Source organism: Ooceraea biroi, chromosome 4, assembly GCF_003672135.1.
Source record: "Ooceraea biroi isolate clonal line C1 chromosome 4, Obir_v5.4, whole genome shotgun sequence".
Taxonomy (NCBI): domain Eukaryota; kingdom Metazoa; phylum Arthropoda; class Insecta; order Hymenoptera; family Formicidae; genus Ooceraea; species Ooceraea biroi.
In genome coordinates, this window is record NC_039509.1 from 1,902,393 (window position 1) to 1,928,845 (window position 26,453).

General features: G+C 42.9%; 1 long non-coding RNA gene across 1 annotated transcript in view; it reads left to right on the top strand.

Moving 5' to 3' along the window:
• LOC113561787 overlaps nucleotides 1-26,453 on the top strand; it is a 59,357-nt gene extending 32,904 nt beyond the window's left edge. The window contains exon 2 of the long non-coding RNA XR_003406435.1: nucleotides 746-26,453. This is a non-coding gene — a long non-coding RNA (uncharacterized LOC113561787). The remainder of the gene's footprint in view (nucleotides 1-745) is intronic.

A 26,453-nucleotide genomic window follows, 5' to 3' on the forward strand; every position in this document is an offset into this window, starting at 1 on the left:
AGAACCATTTATCTCAGAGCAACGTTACGCAGGGCTGACTCGTTAAGCAGTAATTACGAGTAAATAGACCGTAAAATGCGCTGTTTTATATTGTTCCTTTCATCGACATGCATAATCGATCCTTGATTATTTCATAACTTATAAAAACGACTTTGATTTGACAAAATAAAAAGCATTCATAAAATAATGCAGGGTCATATTTGCGTTTAATCTAGCATCCATTTTCCCTCTCTAATTTTTGCGGTGGATTAATAAAGCGGTTTAACGGCTGCGTGATCCCACAATGAGCTGTGAAACCTCAGATTTGCAATTACCGCACTCGACGCCTATGTCGCGAATTCTCGCCGTCACGCTAAAAATACGCTTCTCGTATGCGGTCGTCTGGGATATGCACAAGGTCAACGATCCTGATGTGTGGATGTTACAGGTCAATTTTTATTTCCTGGCGGGACGAGCTTTCATTTGTAACCGTATGCGAGATCAGATAATTCCTGCTAATTATTCCCTTACGTCATATCCTACTTGATCGCGCACCCCGTCTGGAAACTAATTACGCTGTCATTCTCAAAAATGCGTATCACGTTTCCGAGCGATCGGTTTGCGGAATGATAAAGCAAAATATTGACCATCAGTGTAACGTGTAATCCCATTAATCATGCGCGCACGCACGCTGTAAAAAAAATCGAAAACGAAAAATCTCACGCCTCGCTGCAATTCTACAGGAATAAATACATTTTTTTTGCAGGTCGCCAGTGAGCTTCCCGCCCATTGGTGCGAGGCCATCCTGCAAAACGGACAGGTAAGAGCTATGCGGAAGCGCGATATCACGCATACGTGGCTCCATAATTGCCCCGTCGCGCGTCTAAACGAAAATAAACAGGCGCGCACAAGTTATTCGGTTGATACTCTGTGTGAAAAATATATCTGTGCACCTCGCAAATGCCTCGGCAAAAATTCGAGTTCCGTCGATGCGTTACGCGCATCCCGACGAGCTCGCGCGGCTCGTCTGTACTGTAATAATTCGCCGCGAAGAAGCGACACGCGCGTTTGTATCCCAAAATGGCTTATGTGTACGATTTCGGTCGACCAAATGTAGTCTTCCGAACAATAACTAGATGCGGCACGGTGGAACACTGCGAGTACGCTTTAACCAGATTACACACGCTCCGGATTGTGAGAACCGTACCGTTTTATGTACACGCACGCGCTATAATTGGAGGAATACTCGTGAGCTCCAAGTAAGCCGCTTTACTTCTTATCTGCAGTGATTCTCGGGCAAATTATTGGATTCTGCACAAGGACTTTTGCATTACTCGTAATAAATATCCCGATTAGCTAATTTATGCATCGCCGTGGCATGTTTTATTCATCGGACACGCGATGACAAGTTCCGCCAGACGAGATAATTCTCCAGCGTTGAATTATCTCCGTCCGATTGCACGCACGTTCTTCGAAATAAAGAACGTTGTATCAGTAATGAATCAATAATGAATAAGAAATTAGTCAGGAGCTATCCTGCGGCTTACATTATTAAACGGATTCCGTTGGAATCATTGACCGATTTATAACGCATTGGGAGAGAGAATTGGTAAAGTATCGGCGCAATATCATCGCAATATCGAATTCGGCAAATATAGGGGAACGATTGTAGCATTAGCGGCATTGTTAAACACCGGCTTTGTGTTACGCGCGCACGTCAATGAACGTGAGCGAGCTGTCCCGTATAGCGATACTCTTATGCGTACAGACATATATTTGGTCGTCCCTGTTGCCTATCTTCATATATTCCGTTCTTTACGAGCAGTCGATCATAAATTTTTCAAAGTACGTCGTGAATGCCTCCGGTGAAGGGCTCTGCTCCACCAGCCTGGAGAGCGTGTAACGATCGCGGGTTGTTCGCGCGCGCAAAGTAACTGCGTAAATTTCACTATCATTCCGCCGCGCTCGTTAAATTAAAGGATGCGATATGCGATGAGTCGATAATAAACGGAATAAACAGCCGTTCGCTCTTTCACGAGTGCATTAATATTGCCGTGCAACGTAACGGGACGAGCCGTAAGAAAGTAAAAAGACGTGATATCTTATTTATCCGCGACTGGAGTCAATGGAGAGAAGACATCGCGGCGTATCAATCGATTCCCACTCCGCTAGCTAGCGTTTCACGAGCAGATAGAGTTGAAATAGATTTCAGCAGAATATCTGGAAAATAGAGGTACATGTGTGTGTGTGTGTGTGCCCGCGCGAGCGCAAACCCCTCTCGTTTGACGTTAAATTTTTCTCAGAATTCTTGAGCGAATTTTCTTTCCACCAAAGATAAAACGCGAACCGACTCGGAAGCGGCAAGGAGAGCACGGAGGCGCGTGCTCGTGTACTACAGAGCAGCTTTTTTAAGGGGGAGATGAATAAATGAGCAGGACGACCTCGCAAAGTAACCCGGCAAGGTCCTGAATCAGTCACCTGTACAGGCGATTTCTGTCGCCGTTTCTTGCCGCGTTGCCGCCGCTGCGCCATCAAATATTTTGCAGCGACCCTCGCGCAAGTTAGCGGACTAGGCGGACATTTCTCGAAACTGCCGGAAACGCGTATAATCGTGCCGTTTTACTGGTCCCGCGCGCAACGAACCATTAAAACGCAGTCGGCAAACAGGGTTTCCGGTGTGTGCCGCGCTCCGCAGTTTTTCCCCGTCTCGCGGAAAACATAACGGAAGTGTGAACGATCCGCGATCCGCAACTTAACTCGTAACGTGTTTCCTTCTTTTTCTTTAGGTTTTTGTTTTACTTTTCCTCCCCTGTAGTCGCGAACGTTCGTTCTCCATTCTCGCGAAGTGATCACTGCGGACGTATTCGCAAAGTCGATTTCGCGGAAAGCCAATATGGACACGTTCGTCCAACAGTTAAACCAGTTCTTACAGGTAACGTTGGTTCATTCAACAGGCTGAGAAGAGCCCTGGGCTAGTCCCGCGCCAGCGGCTTTGGTTCATTGATTTTTACTGGCTTTTCTTCGGGATGAGGGACGCGAGGTACGGCCGTGTGCCCATTCTGTTCCTCATGCAAGGCAATCATATATTCTATTCGTTCCCGGCAAAAGTAATAAAAATGGCTCCGGAAAAGAAAATTAAGTTGACTGATTAAATCTTTAGGTGATCGTTGTATTTGATGCTTACAAAATATTTGAAAGCCAAGAGGTGGTATCCATAGATGTACATGTTTATGGATCTTCTTGTGTTATATTATAAATTGTGACGTTAATTACATGTGATATTTTATTTTAAAATATGATGTATTAATTCCAGTTGAAGTTTTCTCTTAAAGCATTACTTTACTTTTATAATTTATTTTTACAATTTGCATTCAATCAATCATTTATCGCTGCACGGTTAACCGCTGAATGTCAAACCGTCAGTATGAAATTCATCACCCAAGCGAATTTGCACACACGATTGACACGGCTGGCAATCAATCAATATTGGGAAAAAAAGATAATAATACTTAAAATATTTTAATCTCGTTCTTTTAGGAGCGATCGCGCGAGTGGGAGATTCCAAAATCCCACTTTTCATTTCTTACGAGAATCGATAATCGAATTAAGGAATTAATCGAAAATAAATATTAATTAATATTCATCGCACAATCATTAGAAAATTAATTAAAATTTAGCGAATTAATTCGAACGAATCAGAACGACACGAGAAACTGTATCACGACCTAATTTAGTGGATGCTCATTCGACACAATTTATAAATGAAGCACAATTTATAAAGATAGGCTGCAAGCATGTAAGGTATGAGGCTGCTTCGCGCATATATAGAACAAATCCGACGAAAAGTAATTTTAGACGATATTAAAAATCGATAGCGTCCATAATTAAGGAAGAAGGCAGCAGATTTATTTTAGACTTAATTCCATCTTCAGTAGCGAGATGTATTACTTCTGACGCGTTTCATGGATAATTGAGAAACCTGTGGAATTCGATGAAAAGGACTGAAAGCGCGAGCGCAACAATGATCCGTGATCCATGAGGCAGGTCCTTCAAACGTAAAACCACGCGTGTAATCTTGCACATTACGGATCTCCACTCTCGCGGATTCTCTGATCCGCTGACCATTGGATTTTCCTGAAAATCAAGCTGCGTTCTCGCACCGGCGCAAGACGCTAACGCGGTAGGACGCGAACAAAGTGCAGCCAAGTGACGACGACGGCGAAGAAGATAGCGCAGCCGTTTTAAGGGGATAAATAAATAAGCGCGCCGACCACCCACGGCCCGGCCGAGAATAGCCCCCGGCCAGCCCCGTTTCAGCAGCGGTTTCTGCCCATTGATTTTTGTCCGTTTTCCCCGCGGGCGAAACGACACGCCATTACACCACTATGGCAATTACGCGACTACGTTAAGCATTTACTACGTCGGCTTTATTATCACAGCCAACGCGCCACCACCCCCGCGACAGCTTGTGCTTGGCGCACGTACGTATGCTGAAGTAACGTAACGAGCGCGGTGCGAGAGCAGCTCATAATAAATTCATACTTCCAATATTGTCATACTACGTTAAATTTTATTTCGAGACCTCGATCATTAATTTACGCCAGTACAAACACCGGGTGTTAGCCTTTCCGAGAGATGGTGGGATATATTTCAACGCTCTCCGCAAACCGCAGCGCGTTTCATCAACTTCTTCGGCCTGTTGATCTACGTTATTTGTATCAGATCAGCTCCCGAGTTTACGAGCCCGAGTTTACCGGCGTTCCAAAGCGTGAATTTTGGAAGCTTGTGGTGCAACGTGAAACGTCGTAGAATGCAACGTATGTACGTGAAAGCAGAGATGGAAAGCAGTTTTAAAGAAACATCCAAGTTAAATTGTTATTTGCCAGACTATGCTAAAAATCACCGCAGGGCTTTCATGTATATTAAATAAATTTGAATAATACAATGTGAGTGATGTACAACGCCAGATTGCCCTCGGTCCCGATAAAACTGGAATAAATCTTGCGGATAACAGATAACAGCATTAAAATCTTTAAAAGCAGATGTTTGCTTCGCACAGCCACGTTAAATGCGTTGACATTTTTGAATGTAACGTGTGTGCGCGTGTGTGTGTGTGTGTGTGTGTGTGTGCGTGTGCGTGTGCGTGCGTGTGTGTGCGTGTGTTGCGTGTGTGTGCGAGAGAGAGAGAGAGAGAGAGAAATCCTTTATTCTATCTTTCGTGTTTCATACATACGAATAGAATGTAATATGAATTTTTTTGAAAAATGTAAAGGTTTCAAAGATCTCCTATCTTTCATTCCGCAGTTTTCAACGGTGTGACTCTATAAAGTAGTAAATTAACGGTAAACTGAAAGCTGTTATGCAAAACGACGTTTAAAAAAGATATTAGACATTTCTTGAAAACCGGATTTTTGTATCGAATTGCTCCACGGGATGCCTCCACTGTCACGGAACCGGTTTTTCCGAATATCACTTTCATGTTATATAACGTACATCCATATGTACAGCGAACGGCCTTGCGCAAGAACGGAATTAACTCATAAAATTAAAAAGAGAAATAAATTGCGCATACTGTCGGGCAACGTGAAACTTCGCATTTGAGAGTTAATGTAGTTGAGACTGCTACTTACAGGTGATTCTTGCATAATACGGCAATCTATGTAATCCGTTACAAATACTCGGCAAAAGTTGCAATCACTTGGCGGAGCGCGAATAATATGTAAATTTATATAACGTGTATCTATAGCGAAATAACACACCTTCGCCACCTGCGGTGCGGTGGCACGTAGAGGTGGCAAGCGTAGAACCGTAGAATTTTCAATGCTAATTTCGAACATAGCTGGCTGTTCCGCGGTCGTTGCCTCGTCGACAAAACCGTACTCCGGGACATTGTGCAAATGCAGGTGACCCCCGTCCGGGTTCGATTAAGAAGCAAAACAACGTCCCGAACATTGGCTTTGTATTTCTGATTAACGTCCCGGTCCCCACTTCCCTCGTGCACCAAGCCCCTATATTAATACACGCGGCGAGCCTGGCGAACGCGAAAACCGAACGAAAAAGCTCAGCCCGTCATTCGCGTACGCTGGGAAAATTTTTGTTTTACTGATATTAGCAATTTTAACATGGCTGGCCGACTTTAGCGGGAGGAAGAGAGAGGCGTAAGCCGCAAAGCAGATTACCCTCGGGCCAGAATTCTTTTACGTTCCTTTCCTTTTTTCCTTGTTCTCTTTTTAATTTGCACGCCACTGTAACGTCGTAGTTCGCGTAGATGCACCGTGTTCCTCGCGGCGGAAAATCTTTTAAGGAAAACCTAGATGCCGAGAGAGACGAGGGCCTGGAATCAGCGGAGGAAAATCGTGGAATTTCATGGCGCGGCCCGTTCTTAACGCGCGGATGACAATACGTTTTGAAAAAAACCCAGAGGATTCGAGAGAGCTTGTTTGACATTTTTCCGCAAACAAACGACCGAAGGGGATTAGGTTTCAACTTGCACCGATGCAGTTTTGTGTGCGTCGGCGTACGTGAGGATATAAATGTTAAAACACAGGAAACTAGGGGATATAGAGATATGAAGAGAAAGAGAGATACAGAGAGACAGAGAGAGGGAAAGGAACAGAACAACTGTCTCCTCACGCGCGGTGTATTACGTCAATCGGATTATTATCGCGATAAAAACAAAACTCCTTTTGCAGGCAGTTTCTGTCTGATGCTCGTTTGTCCGTAAAAAGCGCCGTGATATAAAAATATTTCCAGCAACACCGTACTGAATTAAATCGACTGTAAGTAATTACACTGCCGGAGATAGCTAGAACGCAATTCTCTGCGAGAGGCACGTATTATTTCACTGATAAGACCATTTTATTTTTCTTCTTGTCGCTTTTATTTATATACTCGTTTGTCGTTTCAACGAATCACTTTTTATCCGTAATTACGTAGTCCCCGCTGCCGATATCTTCCTGCCTGTGCAGCTTAACTGATACAAAAAGAAAAAAAGAACAAGCCTCTGAGTGATGCGTCCTCGTAGAAAGAAGAAGCGCCAGGATACCTTAAGCGTTTTGAATAGTGCAAGATTTTCGAAAGTTCTCTTTTCTTTTCCTCCTTTCGTGGGAACGTTATTCAAACGAGCACCGTTGATATGTGAACTGCATGTCGCCCCGAAAGAATGTTCCTCTCACGGAGGAGACTAGACTTTTGTCTAGTGGAGAACGAGAGTCTCCTTCTGCGCGCCAAGGAGGTCACATTATTATCGTTATCAACGACTGCGGTGACGCAGGCGTCTATCAAATTCGCGCATCCATCGGTTTCTTCGATGTTCCGGCGTTTCGGCAAAAAACTCAAGTCCAAAAATGGAAGAGAAGAAAAGAAAGAAGAAAGAAAGAGAGAGTTAAACCAGTTATACCTCCAGCCTTGATATTCAAAACGGGATACGTGATTCATTAGAGAGAGTACTCTAACCCCCCCAAGCCGACGTGGGATGGTTTACCATCCCGAAAGGGAGCTAGGCAAGCGCACAGCCGGAGCAAAAGGAGAAAGAGATCAGGAATAGAATTCACCGCAAACGCGAAAGAGCATTCGCCGGCGTTCGTGCGAACGCGCTAGCGCCTAGAGCTCTCTCTGCGTGCGATGCCGCTCTTCAGGAATAGGTGGAATGGTGGCGGCGCTGTAGCTCGAGCGTGAGGGGTGGCAGGCAGCAGGGGTGGCGGAAAGGGTAGTAGGAGACCGGGTGAAAGGTGGGGTTGCCGCTCGATACCACTGCGGCACGGCCAAAGTCGAAGCTATACCACGAATCCCTCTGCCTCGCTATCCCCGTCTCTCTTTCTCTCTCTCCTCCTCGCTCCGTCGCCGTTCTCCGGCAGGTCGTTGATACCCTCTCGCTCGCACTTTCATCCCCGCTGCCTTCCGCCTGTCCCTCCATCCCTGCCGCCTCCCCAGTACGTGCACTATATAGCAAACGGCCTACAGCCTGCGCCCGGTATCTACCCCCGAAATCTACCCTCTAACTCTGCCGCGTCTCCCCTCTCGTGCTCGCGCTCATCCGACCTATCCCTCAGGATCCCTCGAGGGGATCTACCGATCTGCGCGCTCTTTAAACAACGAGACACCTTTCCCTCGACTACGTCTCAATTCTCGCCCGGAAGAAGCCCGATCTGCCTCGCTTTTCCAGGCCAGTTTTGCGCTCGCCTGTGATCAGCCGGCTCTCGACTTACCTGGTTCCTGCTCTCTGTCTCTTTCTGTCTCTCTTGTTCTTCCCCTCTTTGCCTTTCCGTCCAAGGCATTCTTTCTTTTCTCGCGATTTCCGCATCCTGACCTCCCCCTTCCCCCTCGGCAAGATCGATCTCCGTTAGTCCAGCAAGAGAACGATTCCATTAAGAAAAATCGCGTCACTTGCCGTACTTGCACAGGATAAATTCATAGGCGAGCGGAGCGCGGAGTAGTAGTTCGCAAAATTGCTGTTCTCCATACGGATCACCTTTGGAAAATTAGATAGATCACTTTCGTCAGCTAATATTCTCTCCTGCAACCGCACCTAGAGATTCAACTCTTTTTTTTGGTGATAAGGCAATTTCGCTAAGAGCTACGATCATAGGCATCAATTAGTTTAATTAAATATACGCGCTACTTTCTACGCTATAATAGCTTGTATTGTAGATAAATCCTAATTGATTCCCCAGGGTCACTAGTTAATTGCTATTAATTGTTAAATAAAATACTCTATATTATATCATCGAATTAAATAACTGATTCTGCGATCTGGATCGACAATGTATTAACGCGTTATGCGCATGTATTATACGGAAATAAATTTATCAGAAATATAAAAGGAACGAGTTCTTCGCGTATTGTTATTAAATTTTCCGTTCCTTAGAAATCTGGAATGAAAGTACAATCTTTGAGCATTCAGAGTTTCTACATTTTTATAAACGTGATGTAATAATGCTTTCAAGCAAAGAATTAAAACTGAATTATTTAACCCGCGGGATTCAAGCAATTCTTTTGCTCGCTCCGTTAACAATCGATTTAATTAATTATCCTGTGAAACGTTTATTAAGAAATGAGAAATAAGCAAAACTCATCGAGAGAGAGAAACCGATTTCCGTAACGATCTGTATACTTAATCATTTCGATCGGTCTTGTTTCGGGATATACGCTCTCAGATCGAATCTCCCGATGCAAATTAAGTATTGCCTCCCCATGGTGTTACCGTATTAAATTGAATATGTTAAGCACGACGGCAGCTGTGTATCAAAGTCCCATGGCGAAGTACGTCACACCGCAATATTTGGCCCCCAGGATAGCGAGCGTTGTTTTCTTACATGAAGCGGGAAACACTATGATCATATATACTGCACCTTGTTTCCATTACACGACAAAAGAGATAAAACATAAGAAATACCTGCCCCGAACAATCTCGCGATATTCAGACGAGTACAAATAATATATATACGTTTATTTCTATGATTTATCTTTTGATGTACATTTACATGATTTTCAGATAATCAGATTTAAATAAAATAACTGAAATATGATTCGGTATGACATTCTTGTCAATTCAGGAGAGCAATTTGTTTCGATGCCAAGTGCATGAAGCATTCAAACAACGAATGAGAAACTGCTCGTCGCGGCTTATGAAGAAACGCGTTCGCAACGGATTTGGAGAAATAAATTCCTCGATGTTCTTTCAAATTACACAGGATATAAATTTGTTCATTACATTGCATTGTCGCGTTAAATTAACCATGTTAAACGTGTCCCCAGCTGCAAGGTACAAATCCTTTCTTAACAGAGCATAATAACCGCGATATTTAACCCTCGAGGTACCGAGTCTTGCATTCTTACACGGAGCACCGAGGGCAATGCTTGCAAAGCTCTAGATTATAATCTGAGATTTGCATGGAGAACTTCATGATCGTGCGAAAAAAGTATGTAAATTAATACACTTTGAGAGAAAGAGAGAAGGAGATCGGTGATTACGTTCGGAGGAGGACAAAGTACAAAAATCTGATATAACCCGACGCAATTAAGCGGCGACTGAACTTTTTTCCTTATCTATTAACGTCACGCGTAATGTCTTTATACACACAGCGTGTCGCCACCTCGATTTATGGCGGATAATTTCACTTTGTATTGCTGAGTCGACGATAAACGATATCCATCAATAATGTATACGTTTGTGGAAATCCGATTATTGAAAGTGTGTGTAACGGAGAAACGCGGAAAAATATTTAAGAAAGATAAAGTAGCGGAAACGCGAATGTGACGTTTGTGGCGCCTTCGCGTTCTTATACGCAAATATCGTTTTGCAAACATTGCAAAATTACTACTCCGAAATGTAACGTTGAAATTATTCATAATTTCCATGTATCTAGACCACAAAATTTACGCTGAATTATATAAATGCAGGCGTTATGGCCAGTGGCATAACTAGGTGAGCGTGCACACGGTGCAATCAGCGCTTAAGTGCACTCCCCCTTTTCCCCTAGACTTAAACACATCTCCTTCTCAAAGTATGAGCAACGCAAGTTCATTAGAAGTAAAAAAGAAAGAATCAGGTCGCCAGTGAATTAATAAATTGTACATAAATTGTGATAAATATCACGAATATCCCGGTAAACAACTGTGCAAGCATCAACTTATAAATTACGAGATGTTATAAAATTTATGGATAGATTGTTTATTATATTATTTTTATTATATTATTATATTTCATTATATCATTTTTATTATGTAATTGTATTATTTTGACGCAATTCCTAACGTCATTCCTGAGAAGCTGACACGTTCCTAACGCTTGTGAGATTGCTGTCCTGCCTTAATTACGGTGCATAGTTCATCGATTAATCGCTAACTCGAATTTCTTTCTTACCGTCGTTACATCGCATCGTATCGCGTAGCAATATTTATGCCGTCAAGAACTCGCGGGCGTGATACAAGAATCCGAGACCGGCTACTATTTCTTCCATAAATTGCGTAAATGTCGGAGAGATTTTAAATAACGCGAAAACATGACGCACATTATCAGGTGGAACAAAATATATGGCAGACGAGGTATCCCGAGATAAATAAAGGAGCTAATAAAATAGACAAGATTGATAGACAGAGAAATAAGTAGCATTTAGCAGACAGTTGGAACATGATTTTGACATTGCAAAAATCGTACGTTTGAGATATTATAAAAAAATGTTTAATCTTGAAATTAATTTCTAAAATAGTTCTTAAAACATGACTATAATATATATTTTTCTTTTAATTATTTACTCGGTCTATTGCTCAGTACTTTCGTTCGCGACTTTGTAATTTTTTGGTGCGCTGTATAAATAATATATAAAATATATTTAAAACGGTCGAAATATGGATGCCGTAGTAACAAAATAACATTTAGTTTATTATGCATCGAGTTTTATTCTATCAAAACCAGCCAGCGATGCTAATGGTGCGGCACGATCGTATTAATTGAGGTTTGATGTAACGAATTAAAAATTAGCTAATTTAAAATGCTCAAAGAAGCGCGCTATCTATGATCAGCTACGATCGATCGTTGCATACATCACCGCGTGCATGACGATAGTGAATTTAGGGTAGGAACCCTAAATAATTTACATTCGCTCTGCTAGTATTTCATTTACACGAACACACAAGATACACGCATGGAAAACAAAATGGATAATAAACAGGTGTATAGGTTGCACAATGTATTACATCCAAATCTATAGACAACTAGCACTATGCTGTTCCAGCGGCAACCATCGTCGATTCATCAGAGAAGTGTGCAATTAATATCTCGCAGTTCTCGTATTGCTCACTAATCCGCGGAAATGAGCTGTCTATACGGTTAGTAACACAAAGCGTACGAACAAAAGCGCTGCGCACGAGAACAAGAAAGAGGAGTGGTGTCCAGCATCCAAAAACTACACACGGTGAGAAGCGTAAATGGGTGTAGTAAAGTAATGAAACACGTCATCTCGCATCTGGTTCCAATTTGTTTTTTTCATTTTTCTGCAAGCAAAGTTTTTTGCATATTTAAATCGTTACCTTTTGTTACCTGCATTTTAAAATTTCAATTTTATAATTTGCGTATAAAATTCAAGGATTTTGTTTGAAATTTCCGATATATGAATTTTATATTTGTGTATCCTTTTTTCCATCGACTTTGAAGTTATATCCTATGACTATATGAGTATGCTAAGCGCTTGATATTAAAAAGGATCATATTAATATTAAAAAGAATAGGATAGTGCGATCGCGTTTACACATGCACAGCATTAGAGCTAACACCAGAAAAAATGCTGCACTTTCATGTCAACTACGTTCCTTTTTGTGAAGCAAATTGACGGACGTTAATTAGATATTATTTAGTTGTTCCAATTAGAGTTTGTATATATTATTACATTATTAATTAAATTCATTCATAGATATTCGATATACAATTTGCTATAAAAATGTGATCCATTTTACTATGTATTTAGATAACTTTTATCTTGAAGGTTATTTCTTTTTTGCATTCAGCACACCTAGTTTTGCACCTAAAATAAGTTATCGTGAACGCGAATACATTAACACATATTAATAATAATTAGAACGTGTATTAATACCCATTGACAGACAGATATCCATAATATCCATTTAAATAATTTCTTACATGTTTGAATTGGTTAAATGCCAGATCTATTGAATAATTCTTGTTACATAATTATTCTATGTTTTTATACGACGTGCCAATTTAATAACTGAATCTCGAGCATATTTAAAAATCTTGTGTTTTATTCATTTAAAGGAATTTAGGTAGCCATGGAAAAACTAATTTGTATGAACAAAAACCTTGTAAAAGTTATTCGGAAACTCACTTCTCTGTATCTCACAATCTTTATTTCCCTTCAAAGCTAATAATCCGAGATGATAGCAATATTAAGGATCCTTAATTGAGAAATAGATAACATTCAATTATATGATAGCGATAATTCATTAAAAGCCCGGAAATTTACGGAACAATCAATCAATCGATATCATGGTCTTTGTAGGATCCTTTTTCACCTCGCACTGTAAATATTTCTCGTTGATTGCCATTGTTCGAGTTTGTTAGACTTCAACCGGAGGGATGAAAGACGCGAGAAAGGTGGAACATAGGGAAGAATACAGAACGATAAGTTTTTTGATGAAACTTCCGTCGGGGAAGGTGCCTGAGGGAGGGAAAGACTAGAGAATATCTTCGTCGATCTTCGAGAAGAGAATGGGAAAGTTCCGCCGATACTGTCGTTATATTTTCTTCTAACTTTCGAGTTTCCATGGTTCTTCCTTTCCGTGTCATTATGGAGCAGCGGAATATTGTTTCGTTAAGACGTCGATGCGGAATATAAATCGCGGTCGACAGTCTCTGCATTCTCTCGTGTTCAAGTGCTAAGGTCATCCCTCTAACATTTCTCATCCTCTCTCCCTGTCTCTCTCTCTCTCTCTCTCTCTCTCTCTCTGGAGCACAAAAACGATGATCGCTATGTAGTTCTCGAAGCGAGATTTCTGCCAATACTCCAACGGATGCGTCGAATAAGCGGGATGTATCGCGTTCGTAGGCGAATGCGAAGGCGAGAGGAAGCGGTACGCGAGGAGATGTAGCCACGACTAGGTGTAATGTCGGAGTTACAGTGTAAACCCGAGGTTGAGCAGGATATTACGTCTTTTTCCTCCGGAAAGTATATTTCCGCGGAGAAACTCGCTGCACGTACACACGAGAGGAATGCAAAGGTAGCAACGAAGATTCTTGCAATTTGCATAATTTATTGAGTACCAGGGGTGGAATCACTCTTATATCACCCGCGAAAAATGAGGAAGCTGAGGAACGACAGGATGAAAAATCGTTGGTACACAGAATTACCTTTTCCCACACTTCGGGGGTCCGTGGGATCTCATATACTTGCGGCTCTTTCTTGAGACTCATCCTACGTGGCAAATAGCACGTTACTTAAGGACATTAGCGATGCATGAGACTGGCTTAAGAGAGAGAGAGAGGAACATTTTTTTTTTTAAATAAATCCCATGCAATATAGCTGCCGTCGCTGGTAACGCGAAACGACACAGTCAATCGATAACGCGTTTTCATTTTTAACGAGACGGAAATTCCCATTCGGGATCGCGGAGTACGCGTATGTACTGTTCGTTACCATTCGCGAAACGTGTTAAAATGTGACAGAACAGATTTGCGTAGCCGTTTGTCGAGGTAAGTGTAACCCCGATCCTGCACTCATCGTGGAACCTTCATGTGGCTGCCAGGTGGAGAGCATCCCGGAAAAATCATACTGTTCTCACTCACCCTCACATTTTTTCATATTCGCTATCTCTCGAAGCGAGCCGACGAATTCACCGCGTATATCATACGACCTAATTTGCTGTCGCGCGCGCGGCACAGGCGGACCGACCTCAATCGAAAATCGATCAAATTCAGTTCTGCTGTCCCAAGTTTTTCCAGAGCCGCGAGAACGCGTCTTACTGCCGTTGCAGGCGCGAGTGATGCAGGAGCGAGATGTGCACGCGAAAAAAGAAAAAACGAGGGAACTTATCGGCCACTTTGGCTTCTATTAGCTGATGTGCGTGCGAGTGAAACCACGTCTGAACGAGAAGAGCTGCGATTGGTCTCACGGAAAGCGAAGATTTACGGGAAGTGATGTTAACGATATTTCCGCGGAAAATCATCGCCAAGAGATTCGTCCGGAGGGAGAGATTGGCGGCGTTGAGAGATTAACGAGTATGAAACGCGCGGCGACTCGCTGATGCACAAATTTTTATTCAGTGCGTGTATGATACACGAATCCGGGTTAAAAGCTGTGTACACCAGGCTTGAACAGTATTCCAAGCCAAGAAACGAGCGAGAGAAGCGAAAAGGGCAAAGCCAGTAGCCAAGAGGCAGAAACAGAGACGGCACTTTCGTAGTACTTAACTTTCTCTGGCAAGCCTTTTCGAGTTTCGCACGAGGGATGTTTCATAGCGAGGGTGGATTTACAGAAAGTAACGGCGCAATTTCGTACGAAAATCTACGACGCGATTTAGACGCCTTGAAATACATCTCGGAAAATGTTCAGCAGAGATCAATAGGGCACGTGACAAATTTTGAGAACGTGTGCCAAAACCGAAAGTGGAGTCGTTCGAAAAGATTCGTGGCAGATACATGAAAAGAGACAAAAAAATAACGTATATCCTTTAGTAGAAAACTTGTACAGATACAGCAAGTTCGACTTCGTTGAAATGTCAATAAACATCTATTAAACGTCAACAATAGGATATATATTCTTTCTTTATATAAATAAATCCGTTCCAGCTAAAATAATTTTTTCTTTGAATCGATCCCAGCTGGCTTTGTTCGATTCTATTCGAACCATAAATCTATAGATTCGTAGCTTTATAAACTCATAAATCTATGAAGATATAGATCAACAGCTTCACAGATGTATACAGATTCATAGATAGAAGGAAGAGGTGAAAAATATTTGCTACGACATCGCGTTTTCTCTTTCATTCTCGAGATAAAATACAATTTTTTCCATCCATTTATTGATTAATAGATGTTTTACCATTCCTCGTGCATACTCGCGGCGATACTCGTAAATTACCAGGCGAGAAAAATGAAACTATAAATTACGAGATAAGAAACGAGATTGGGAAACAAGTGTTAAGAATTGAGGGTTGGATGTTAAGAGTTAAGGGTTGAGAGGGCTGGAGATGAGAGTTGAAGGTTGTGAGCTTAGGCTCAAGGATCGCGGATTGAGAGAAGATGGAGATTCAGAGATTTCGGATCGAGGGTCGGAAATTGGAAGTTGGCGTTTGGGAATTAACAGATGGCAGTTGACAGTTGAGCGGAGAGCGGAAGTATGATTGGAAAAGCAAAGGGAAAAAAGTTGTGACATACTTTCCAGGAAACGTTAATATTGCCGTGCCAAGGCCGCTTGATGATTTGAAAACTCTAGAAAAGGCCTGCTGAAGACTATTACATCGATATCGATTTTTTAACGTATCTTACATCTTTTTAACTTAACTCGCATGCAACTTGACGCAAAAAAGGCGCTGCGTGCCGCACGTATTATTATAGAGAAAACATTGCCTATGGTAAGACCTCTTTTCCACACACGTACAAGTTTCTAATTATCAATTATATATCTCCTATACATTTATATAAAATTTATACAACAAAGAAAACTGAGATTGTCGAGGAGTATCTACAAATTTCTGTAGAACGTATTCTTTTCATCATTCAGGAGTATATCAAGAGTCAGAATTATCTTTTAAAATACCGTCTGATCGTGATAAAGAAGCAAGATAGCGTCTCTCATCACCAGATAAGCCGTGTACTCGAAGCGGTGCCGGTCTCTCTCTTAATTCATTACACAGAAATGATCTAAACTTGACTCAAGAGCAACGTGTCTCCGTGGTTGAGTAAATCTGTCGCCTAAATTAATGATCTTCCATTTAACCGTCTGTCATCTTTATTTCACCCATATACTCGATTCCGTTTGCGTGGCGATGATCGTTCTACACCAAACTAAATCCAGGCGAATTCATTGCGGCGAGTTCCGGCATGCTTAAAATGGTTCGCTCGCCCGCGTTTTGTCAAAATTGTTGGCTGAGCAAACAAATTCGTCTGAATCTGCAAAAATATCGGTGTATTTATTATTCGCGGACTGTTACAAGCTGGAAATATTCATTCCAGCAAGATACGTCCGGAATTTGCCGTAAACATTTTCCGCGAGATATACCAGTGTGTATTTGCGAGAGTATCCGCGAGTATTCGCGAGGTGCTCAACGCATCGTGAACCGCGCAGCATATGTTTTGCTTGGCTGAACGGATACGCGTACGTATAAAGCGCATGTACGGATACGCTTTGCAATTTCTGTCCTTTTAAAATTCGCGCGTGGCGCAAACTGCGCTCTCGCAACGTTCGCGCGCGACGCGATGTGATTTCGTTAACGAAATCTTCGGCGACAATATGTCGACGCACGTGTAAACACGGCCGCACAGCCTGCAACTGGTTGCAGCAATTGGTTGCAACATCGCAGCTACAACGGCGGGATGCCCCTATTTTCTCAAGACCAGCGACGTTCAACCGCGTTTTCCTTCGCGTTCAACCCCTTTGCGCTGTATTCGTATTCCGCTTCCCTCTTAATGTCCCGCTTTTGTGCTGTAAATGAAATCTCCGTGCTGGGGTGGAACGTTCAGCCTCGCAGGCGGAGCATCGACTATCTCTGTTGTGTTGTTTAAAATGCGTCGTGCAATATTGGTGTCGTCAGAGCCAGAAGCTGCTGCTGCTACTGCTGCTGCTTTATTTTGCGAGGGAGCGTGGCACATCTTTTTTCTTCAGCCCCGAAGAAAATTCTGCGCGAATGAATCAACCGTGTCTCGCGTATCACAAACAACAGCACGTTGCACACAACAACGTGTTTTATCCGTTCTTCTTAGCGGACTGAGTGTAACGCTCTTGCATAATATGTGTTCGCGCTAAATGTAAGAGGAAAATAACGGCAGAACGGAGAACGGAATATGCATACAACGTATATTCCGCTGAAAGCGCGAGCCGGTGGAATTCTCCGCGATACACAGGCGTACCCGTAAAAGGTAAGCGCGCGATACGCGGCCGACGGGATCAATCGGGATGTTTTATCAAAGTAGTTTATTCCGAGCCAATAATCCAAATAAAAATCAAGAAGGCGGAGGCGAAGCGTATTTGCGCACGCGGAGATCCGAATCTTGACACTCGATTTATACCGTTCTCGCGGCAAGCAGCGGCAAGACAAGGCGCAGACAATAAGGGAAGAAAATAAATCGTTTACCGTTGGAAACACCCGTCCTGAGCGGATCTTCACGGTTCAAGAGTGTTGCGTCTCTATAGTTTCGCACGCGGGCGCAAGCCCGACGTTAGTCTTTTTCTTCTTATAAAATATACCACACTGTGCGCGTCTCTCTACGCTCGTACGGTTCGATCCTTTCTGCTCCCCTTTTCCTCGAGTTTACTTTATCGCGAGAGATATCAGGTTCCGCAGTACCTCGTGCAAACACAGGAGACACTTGCGCCCAGGTATAAGCGACGACATTTGCTCCTTTTTCATGTCCCTCTGACACTCGTTCCGTGAAATTTCTTACTCCCTCTGCCGCACGAAACTCCGGCCGGAGCCGTTTACGCTGCGGTCGCGTCATCGGGTTTGCGTTCAAGATAATAAATATCCGATTGTACGAGCGCACACGCAGCTGCGTGGAAAATAGTGCCGACAACGTCCACGACGTGCTCAGCCAGCCACCAAGTTCGAAACTGCTATTTTTAGCGGCAATACCGCAACGCGATGACTTGTGCACTTGATCACGCGAAACCTCTGCGATCGTTGGAGTCATCGAAACATAATACTTTATCCTCACGTATCGTGAGAAATTCAAACAGTACGCCGTGCATGTGTTGCTTAAAGCGTAAATTAAAGTCAGTGAAAACGTTAAAATGTAGAAATGTTTGCAGTTGAAGTTTAGATGATGAAAGATAATGAGAAATGATCCGAGAAATTTTACGAAAGTTTGTAAATCTTTTATTGAGAAACTTTGTTTGTACGAGGCACTTGAAAATTCTGCGGTCTTTTGGCGAAATACTGCAGGCATTAGAATTAATTATAGCACGTGTATAATACATCTATGCTCATACTCCGTAAGATTGCTATATAATTCATATGAATCAAAGAATTTCGTATAACCTTTCCACCTCCTGCTGTTAATTATCTTGCGGAGTGATAAACAGTTTTCGCGGCGTACATTGCAAAAATTGTGAACTGTATCTCGCGCTAAAGAGATTAAAAACTACCGGCGCAAAGTATACATAATTACGGAATAAAGTACTAGGTAATTGCGAAGCTGCATGTAGCACCTATGCAGCCTCCGTGAGTGAAAAAGGGAATTATATTTTCGTACCGCCGTGATTTCAAAGGCGATTCAGACGGGATGATTAAATCAGAGTGATACATATACGTACATCGAGAAAAAGCCAAAGGTGCGAAATTTCGCGCACTCTTGTCTGCGAAGCGTATGCACATTAATTTTATAACGTGCGAGCAAAGTCGACTTAAAGCCGTATAGCGAACCGATGGACGCTGCTTTGAAGAAACATGCTTTATCGCAAGAATCTTTCTCTCTCTCTCTTTTCATGATAACGTTATTAAATTCTGGATTTTAAAAACATGAAAAAAATATGCGTAAACTTTTATCGCAAGTTCTATGCCTTAGCATGTTGCTACAAATTATTTTGTTCAAAGTTGCGTGTTTTTTACAGAAAAGAATTTTTTAGCAGTCTATGGTATAAATATACTACTTATAAATTAATAACAATTTTCTATATATGCAACGCCACTTTTTCAGTGTGCTGCATAAAAGCAAGTATCTAAAAAATCGATTTTGCATTTATGTGTATGAGGACAAGGTTTACAATCTCAATTCTAAACAAAAATCAAAATGACAACGAGTTTGGAGACAATTTGCTTCAAAGTGCGGAGGAATTTGCGCGGGAACACGCTCGAGTTTTCATATCCTCTGCGAGAATATCCTCGCGCAAACTGCAATAGCAAGATTATAAACTGAGAAGTTCCATGCTCACGTTATAATCCGCGATTCGTGTTTACTCGAGCGATACGTTGACAAAGCTATCATAAGTTGATATTTTGCAGAAGAGCTTTCATAAGTTATTTAAGTACCTGTTTCGTGCGACCGATCCACGGCAGACTACAGTAATTAAATAAGAAATTCCTTTCGTAGCTCCAATTATCAAATGCGATCGATTTTGAACGCTATTATCAGATCGGAATATGCAAATAGCCGATATTTTCCATTCTCATGTTTCCTCCGTACCTGTGAGGCGATTCGAGCCCGATTCCAATTCCGATGCTGGCTACAATTTGGATTGCTAGAAAATTTCTGTCTATATATTAATACAATAATGTACCATGCACGTACGTGCTTGTAGGGAACTATCATGTTACATACGTCGCTTAGTACCAACGGTATTACAGGAAAATTAATGAGGAAAAAGTAAAACGGACAAAATTAAATAAATGAATCTCACACATACACACACACACACACACAGATTTGAACCATATCCTAATTGTCACAGCAGGAAATTACGAGGAAATAATTGATGAGACACATGGAAAACCGTAAGACTCCAACTAGTAACATCTACCAAGTAAGAATGAATAGCAGATACGCTAATGGATTAAGACGTTGAAGCAATTAAAATAATTGAACCAACTCCAGGTATTCTCAAATGCATGAGCATTCATAATACATCACAATAGTACATTATAATTACGTAACATAGCAGACATTATAATATTCCAGCCAGTGAATTCAACAGATTTAGAGTGATCCCGGCTTATTGAGCATCTCGAGCCCAAGAAAGCACCGAGAAGATTTAGTCTCCACTCATCCACTCGTATTCCGCGAGTGCCCTCGCACATCCCCGTCATTAGGGGAGGCTGTTTCCGGCGGCTGAAATGCGTATATTCTTTTACTCGCACGATCCGGCCACCTCAGATCGTCCATGAGCGACGACTCATGGTGTATACACGCGCGTGTCTACCCCCGAGGAATATATTCCCGGCGTTAGTGCCCTCGCAGCACACACAACGAGGGACGTGACGTTGCAACAATCGTCGCCATCCCCCGCATCCCCAGCATCGTCCGTCCTTTTCCGAAAGGGAAAATTGCGACATGCCCCAGCGAAAACATGACGCGGCCTTCGCATTCCGCCGTTCTCTTTTGCTCTGCTTTGCTCTCCATTCTCTCCGCCTTCTACCCTTCCCTCCCCACGGATTCTCTTCGTCCAGAGAGAATGAAAATCCCGAGAACGTCGCCTGTACGGCGTCAGTGTCAGCCAGCACGAGAGACAGTCGTTCGAGGCTCGGTCACTCCTTCCACCCCTTTCTCTGCCGTTCCTCTCGTCCCTCTCCTCCGTTTCCTCCCTTGTCTCCTCTGGCGGGCATGAATTTGTGCAATCTGGCTCTTTAATAGCGCGAGAGTGGTTTTTGCTTTTATTAAAACGGTAAACGCGCGAGACACGAGAACGTAGATTAAACGACCCACCGAGACCTCGTTAAAGAACCCCTGCGCTCGAAACAACGACAGTTTTCGGTAAATGATACCGGCAACGACCGAGTGGCTGCATCGGATCGCGTCACCGATATTCACCCCCTCGGGCGCAGCGCAGCGCGACGTCGGATCGTCGGCTAATAGCGTTTAATGCCAAAGTTCGGTTACGGCACGAACGAACGAACGAACTTGAGCCCGGCCGACTTTGAGATAAGTTGCACGTCGCGCCTCGCCGTGCTCGTTTGTTCTCTTGAAACACACTGGGATCGCGTCGTTACTTTGCGCAGAATTTTCAGCACGTCCGCTCGCGCAATAGCTTCGCAACTTCCGAAGCCGAGCAAGCGACCAAGAGAGAAAGAGACAGGAAGAAAGAGAGGGAGAACGAGACCGAGGCTGCAAATGGCGAGAACGAGCACGTCGCGGGATATCAGCCAGTGATGGATGCAGTCATTCGAAACGCGGAGCAGGCAGCAACCGCGACGACGATCCATTCGATCCGGTCGATCCGTGTAATTAAATGCCCACCGCGCGTACCACCGCCGGTTCTCCACCGCACGAAAGTGTACCCCGCGGTTGTAGTAATCCATCCGCATTTACAGGAGGATTCGGATGTCCCGATGAGTGGTGTAGGCCGTTCGGACCCGCCTTGGCCGCCGATCCGGTCGATCATTAATAGGAAAAAAGCCAGGTCGCGCGTTTGGACGCAGGTACGCACAAACCACCCCCCCCCCTTCGCTGGGCCAATTGGATTAAAGCTGGTAGCAATTTTCGGCGGCGAATAATTTCGGCCGCGTGAATATTTCTTTCCCGCGTGACAGGACACGGATCGTTAATTCTTATTACGCCTGTCACGTAATTTGCATGCCGGCTGCGTTACTGGAGCCGATGCTGCCCCGTATCGTCGCAAATATGGCGATAACTAATTCGTCGCGACAACATCGCCAATCAATATATCGCTGGGCAATACGCATCGATGAAATTAACACGTATATTGGCGCATTTTTATCATCTGTACATGTGTATCTTAACAAAGGAGCGAAACTAAATATTGACGTTCATAAGTACGCGTGATTAAACTGACCGTAATAATTATTTATGCAAGAGATGCGAGCATGAAACGAGCGCAGAGGCGATAGTTGCGGCCGTTTGTACGTTACGAGGCGGCGTTTCGGAGCCCAATTAACGGCGCGTCGGGCTCTCGCGGAACGAATTTCGAGAGGCGTCAAAAGGCACGTGGCTTGACTATGCAATCCCATAACGTAGTTACGTATTAACCGGAAATATCGCACTGAAAATTCGATAAGAAAATAGTCACCTGTTTAAACAGTGACACAAATCGTTACAGAAATTTTCACTGGACGTATTCGTTGGATTGTAAACAACTGAAAAATTAGTATTTTGCAATTTTTGATAAAGATGTGGCTAGTCTAAAAACAAAATCCGATAACACGAGCGAACGTTATCTCGGAATATTTATTGATGCCAATCCAATGTGCAGACTCAAGTTAATTTATAAGATCTGGAAGAGCACGTTTGCATGAAACATAATTTAAGCTTCCACAGCGAGCATTCGCAGTGGGACATCCCGCATAGATCGAGATTCTTAAAATATCGCCACAGATTTCGCATGTACAAGCGTGGATAAATATTTAATAGGAGATTTATCGCGAATAGCGAAGAAGAAGCTGAGAGAGAGAGACGGCAAGAGTGAAGGGAAGGGACGCAGAACACAATGGAAAAACTCTGGGCACTGGAAAAAGAACCGAGCCAAGTTTCGGTCGTAACGGAGAAAAGTACCAGGTCATGCCAATATTCGCAAACGCAGTCTTTAGTGAAATGCAAATTCACCGGCCCGTTCGACCGATGGCCTTCTTTGGAAATGTACGAGGACGAATTGCAGATGCGGGATTAAATTCCTATTAAATGTGGAACTGAAACTTTAATACGTTGCAGTCGGGAAAATTGAATTGCTATTTCGGTAATAGCTCTCATAATCCCGTGGGAAGTACGAGTTAATAAACTCAGTAATTACAGACATTATACGATATCACCATTTTTAATCTAATAATTAATTTCTGATAAATAACTTTTTCACCAGCTGTGTTATATAAATTATATATTATTCCAAAGTTCATTTACGTTTTTATGAGTCGTCGCCGTTTAATTATTTGTTATTTAGCCATATGTCGCTGATGACTTTCTTAATTATAGAAATATTTTTCTCGTACATATATAGAATACTTAATTTTTATTAATAAGCATCATTTTAAACTACAAGTCAATCAGCATTACCCATTTCTATCCGGATTTCATAACATTAGCTTATTGAAATTTTCCAAAATATCACCGAGGTATTTATCGTCATGACGACTAACGACTAACGAACATCAATCCGTTCAATTACATTTGTTTGTTATAGATAATTATATATCGACGCTTATAGATCAAATGTCAACATTACGAGAGATGATGTATCTTTAGAAACAGCAATAAAATAATACAGGTAAATAATACAGGTAAATAAAATATAAAGTATTCGTAAAAGATTCGTATGATCGGAAAAATCCGTATATATGACACGACGTTGCTACGTGTCACGGTGCACGATTTTCAGAAGAAGCACCGTTTGCTCCCATTACGTGGTCTATGGATATCTTTCCGGAATGACGTGATAACGGGCGCTGGACCATCGCGAGCCGTACAGCTTCGCCGATCGAAGATCCTCATTCCACTCTTTACTCGTCGTCAACACGTATGGGGTAACCTTGCCTGGTAACCGGGAATCGTCCATTGGTTCGTCCCAATGGACGCCAAACGAAAATGGTAGAGGCCATCAGTGAGGCGAATTTAATCGAAAAGGATGTGCAAAGCTACCGATTTCAGATAATCGCGTGTCATCATAAGCTGGAATTCAGGTCTCCAAAATTAGCTACTTTATAATATTTTATCTTCCAAATTAATGACAGACGCAAAAATAAATTGCAACGTAACGATTTTTCTTTTAACAAAAATAAAATAAAATTTGTTCTGTATTTATCGAAAGATACATTTCACACAAAAAAACAATCGCTTTTAATCTAGAATGGACACGAAATACAGTTGTCACAATTTCGTCCAAACTTGAACATGCTTATAATAATATACGTTTTCCTGTTACCTTTTATATATATATATATAATTCAGAAAGTTTCATATAAATTCACAAACATCGCACCGTTATGAATGGGGAATCGATGCACACGTGGAAATTGCATGCAGTGAACGCTCGCGACGCATTGCGCTGTCAAGTTTCGTTTTAACAAGTTACGATATCGCGATCCAGTGGCATCGTCTGGATTTGCCTAAAAGCATCGGCGAGTTAGTATCCGGGCGCTTCCGGTGCACTCACGGTCCACGCAATATCCTCATAGTTCGCATCGCGAGATCCTCGGCATACGGACGGCACACTTCGGTCAACTATTCCCGGTACGAGAATCTCCTTCGCCTAGTGACGCATAGCCGAAATCTGATAGTTATCCCCGTGGAATGAATATGCGATACGCGCGCGATGCCCATAGTGACGCGTACACGGCGTGCCCGGCAAGTAAATGCCGAATACCACCAAGTGCCTTCATCCAGTAATGCTGACACACGCGAATACCAAATGGCTAATACGCGTTTTGACTGGATCGCCAAATCCGGCTAATTAGAGTCGCACAGTCATGACGATCCTAATCGCGCTTAGAGACAGATCAAACCATTGCTTGACGCGGTCAGGAATTAGACTGGAATTCATACGGCGTATAACTGCTGTGCTATCGGCACGGGATCGCAGTTCTCAGTTGTCGAGAAGTTTCGGTAATTGTTCTTAAATGCTCGCTCTTAAAGAGCGATCGATACAGAGAGACTCTGGCGACGACTGTTTCGATTTGATGATTATCGCATCGGTATTGTTGTGTATAGATTATTGTACGTAGATGTTTCAAGCAAATCAACAAAATCGAAACGGAAGTCTTGCGCTTATTTGTTCCTGTCGTAACTTCATTCGTTTATAAGATGGAATTATCCGTAATTTCTTAATTTAGATTAATCAATGCATCTATTTTTAGCGCGTTCGGGTTCGAATGGAACAGGCTGTGTTTTAAACAAATTGCATTTCTGTATATTCGCAAGTGATAGGATGTTACTAAATAAAACCAGACAGATATTTAAAAATGCAATCGATACCCGCGATACATGCGCACATTAATACATTTCAGGTACAGGAATATAGTAAAAAATAAACCCGAATTGAACAACGGGGTCAATAGCGAGTTTGTTTGATAAACGTCGGACGAGAAGTCAACAAATTTTTGATCCGTTTAATAATGGAACGTGACAATTACAAGAGCTCTATTTCCGAGTTGACAACGCGCGCGCGGATACGTACTTGAATAAAAATTTGAAAACCGGCAGCTCCCACCGCCGAAAGCGTCGAGAGTACAATTGCGATTCGCGTCGGACTGCCTGCCAACAAAAAAATATGCGTAGCCGCAATGCGTCGAATAATGGCGAGAGAAAAGGACGGGAAGTGTAACAAAAAATGAAGTGGAGCGAATGTCATACTCGGCGAATCGCCGCGAACCCTTCCTCACACGAATGCATTTCGAGCATAACGCGTGTGTTATGCGTTCGAATAAATTTGAATGCGAATGAGATCACGATAAAAAAGGAAAGAGAGAGAGAAAGACACAGACAGACAGAGACCGGGGTGTACCGTCGAGCGAGAACAAAAGGAGAGATATAGCGCGGGTGATGGTGATGATGGGCCGCCGACACGCGGCAGTCTCGGAGAAGAAATTGAAATAGGTCGGTATTCTCCAGACAAGGATCGTGCGATTGGAAGCTGCCAATTAATCGATCACCGTTAGTCTAACCCATACTCCTCTTTATCACCTGGATCCTATCTTTTAATTGGGAGGACAGCGCGCTGGCCGGCTGGTCGACCGGCCGAGCGGATTAGCCGGTTCTCTTGACTTTGAAAGATCAATAAAAGCTGTAGCTACGTGCTACGGTCCAAAACGTGTTTCCGCCGACATCCGCGGACCTTATCGTCACCGTTCCCGCACTTCACCGTATCTCGCCGGAAAATGGTATCCGCAGTGTGCGTCAATATTTTTCTATGCCGCCGTTGCAGCCGGAATCACCCCGGAATGGATTGTCCGCTTATCCGCTTCCTCGATCTGCTAATCCTGTCTCCATGGGTGCCGAATCTGCGCTATCCCCTCGCGGAGATCTAAACGGAGATCTAATCAGTCGTTACGAGAGGATACGTTCTACAACCGTAGCGTTTTCCTCCTCTTGATTTAGAGAATTCTTTTTCTTGAGAGAATTGTGGCGCTCTTTTGCACGAGCTGAAAAA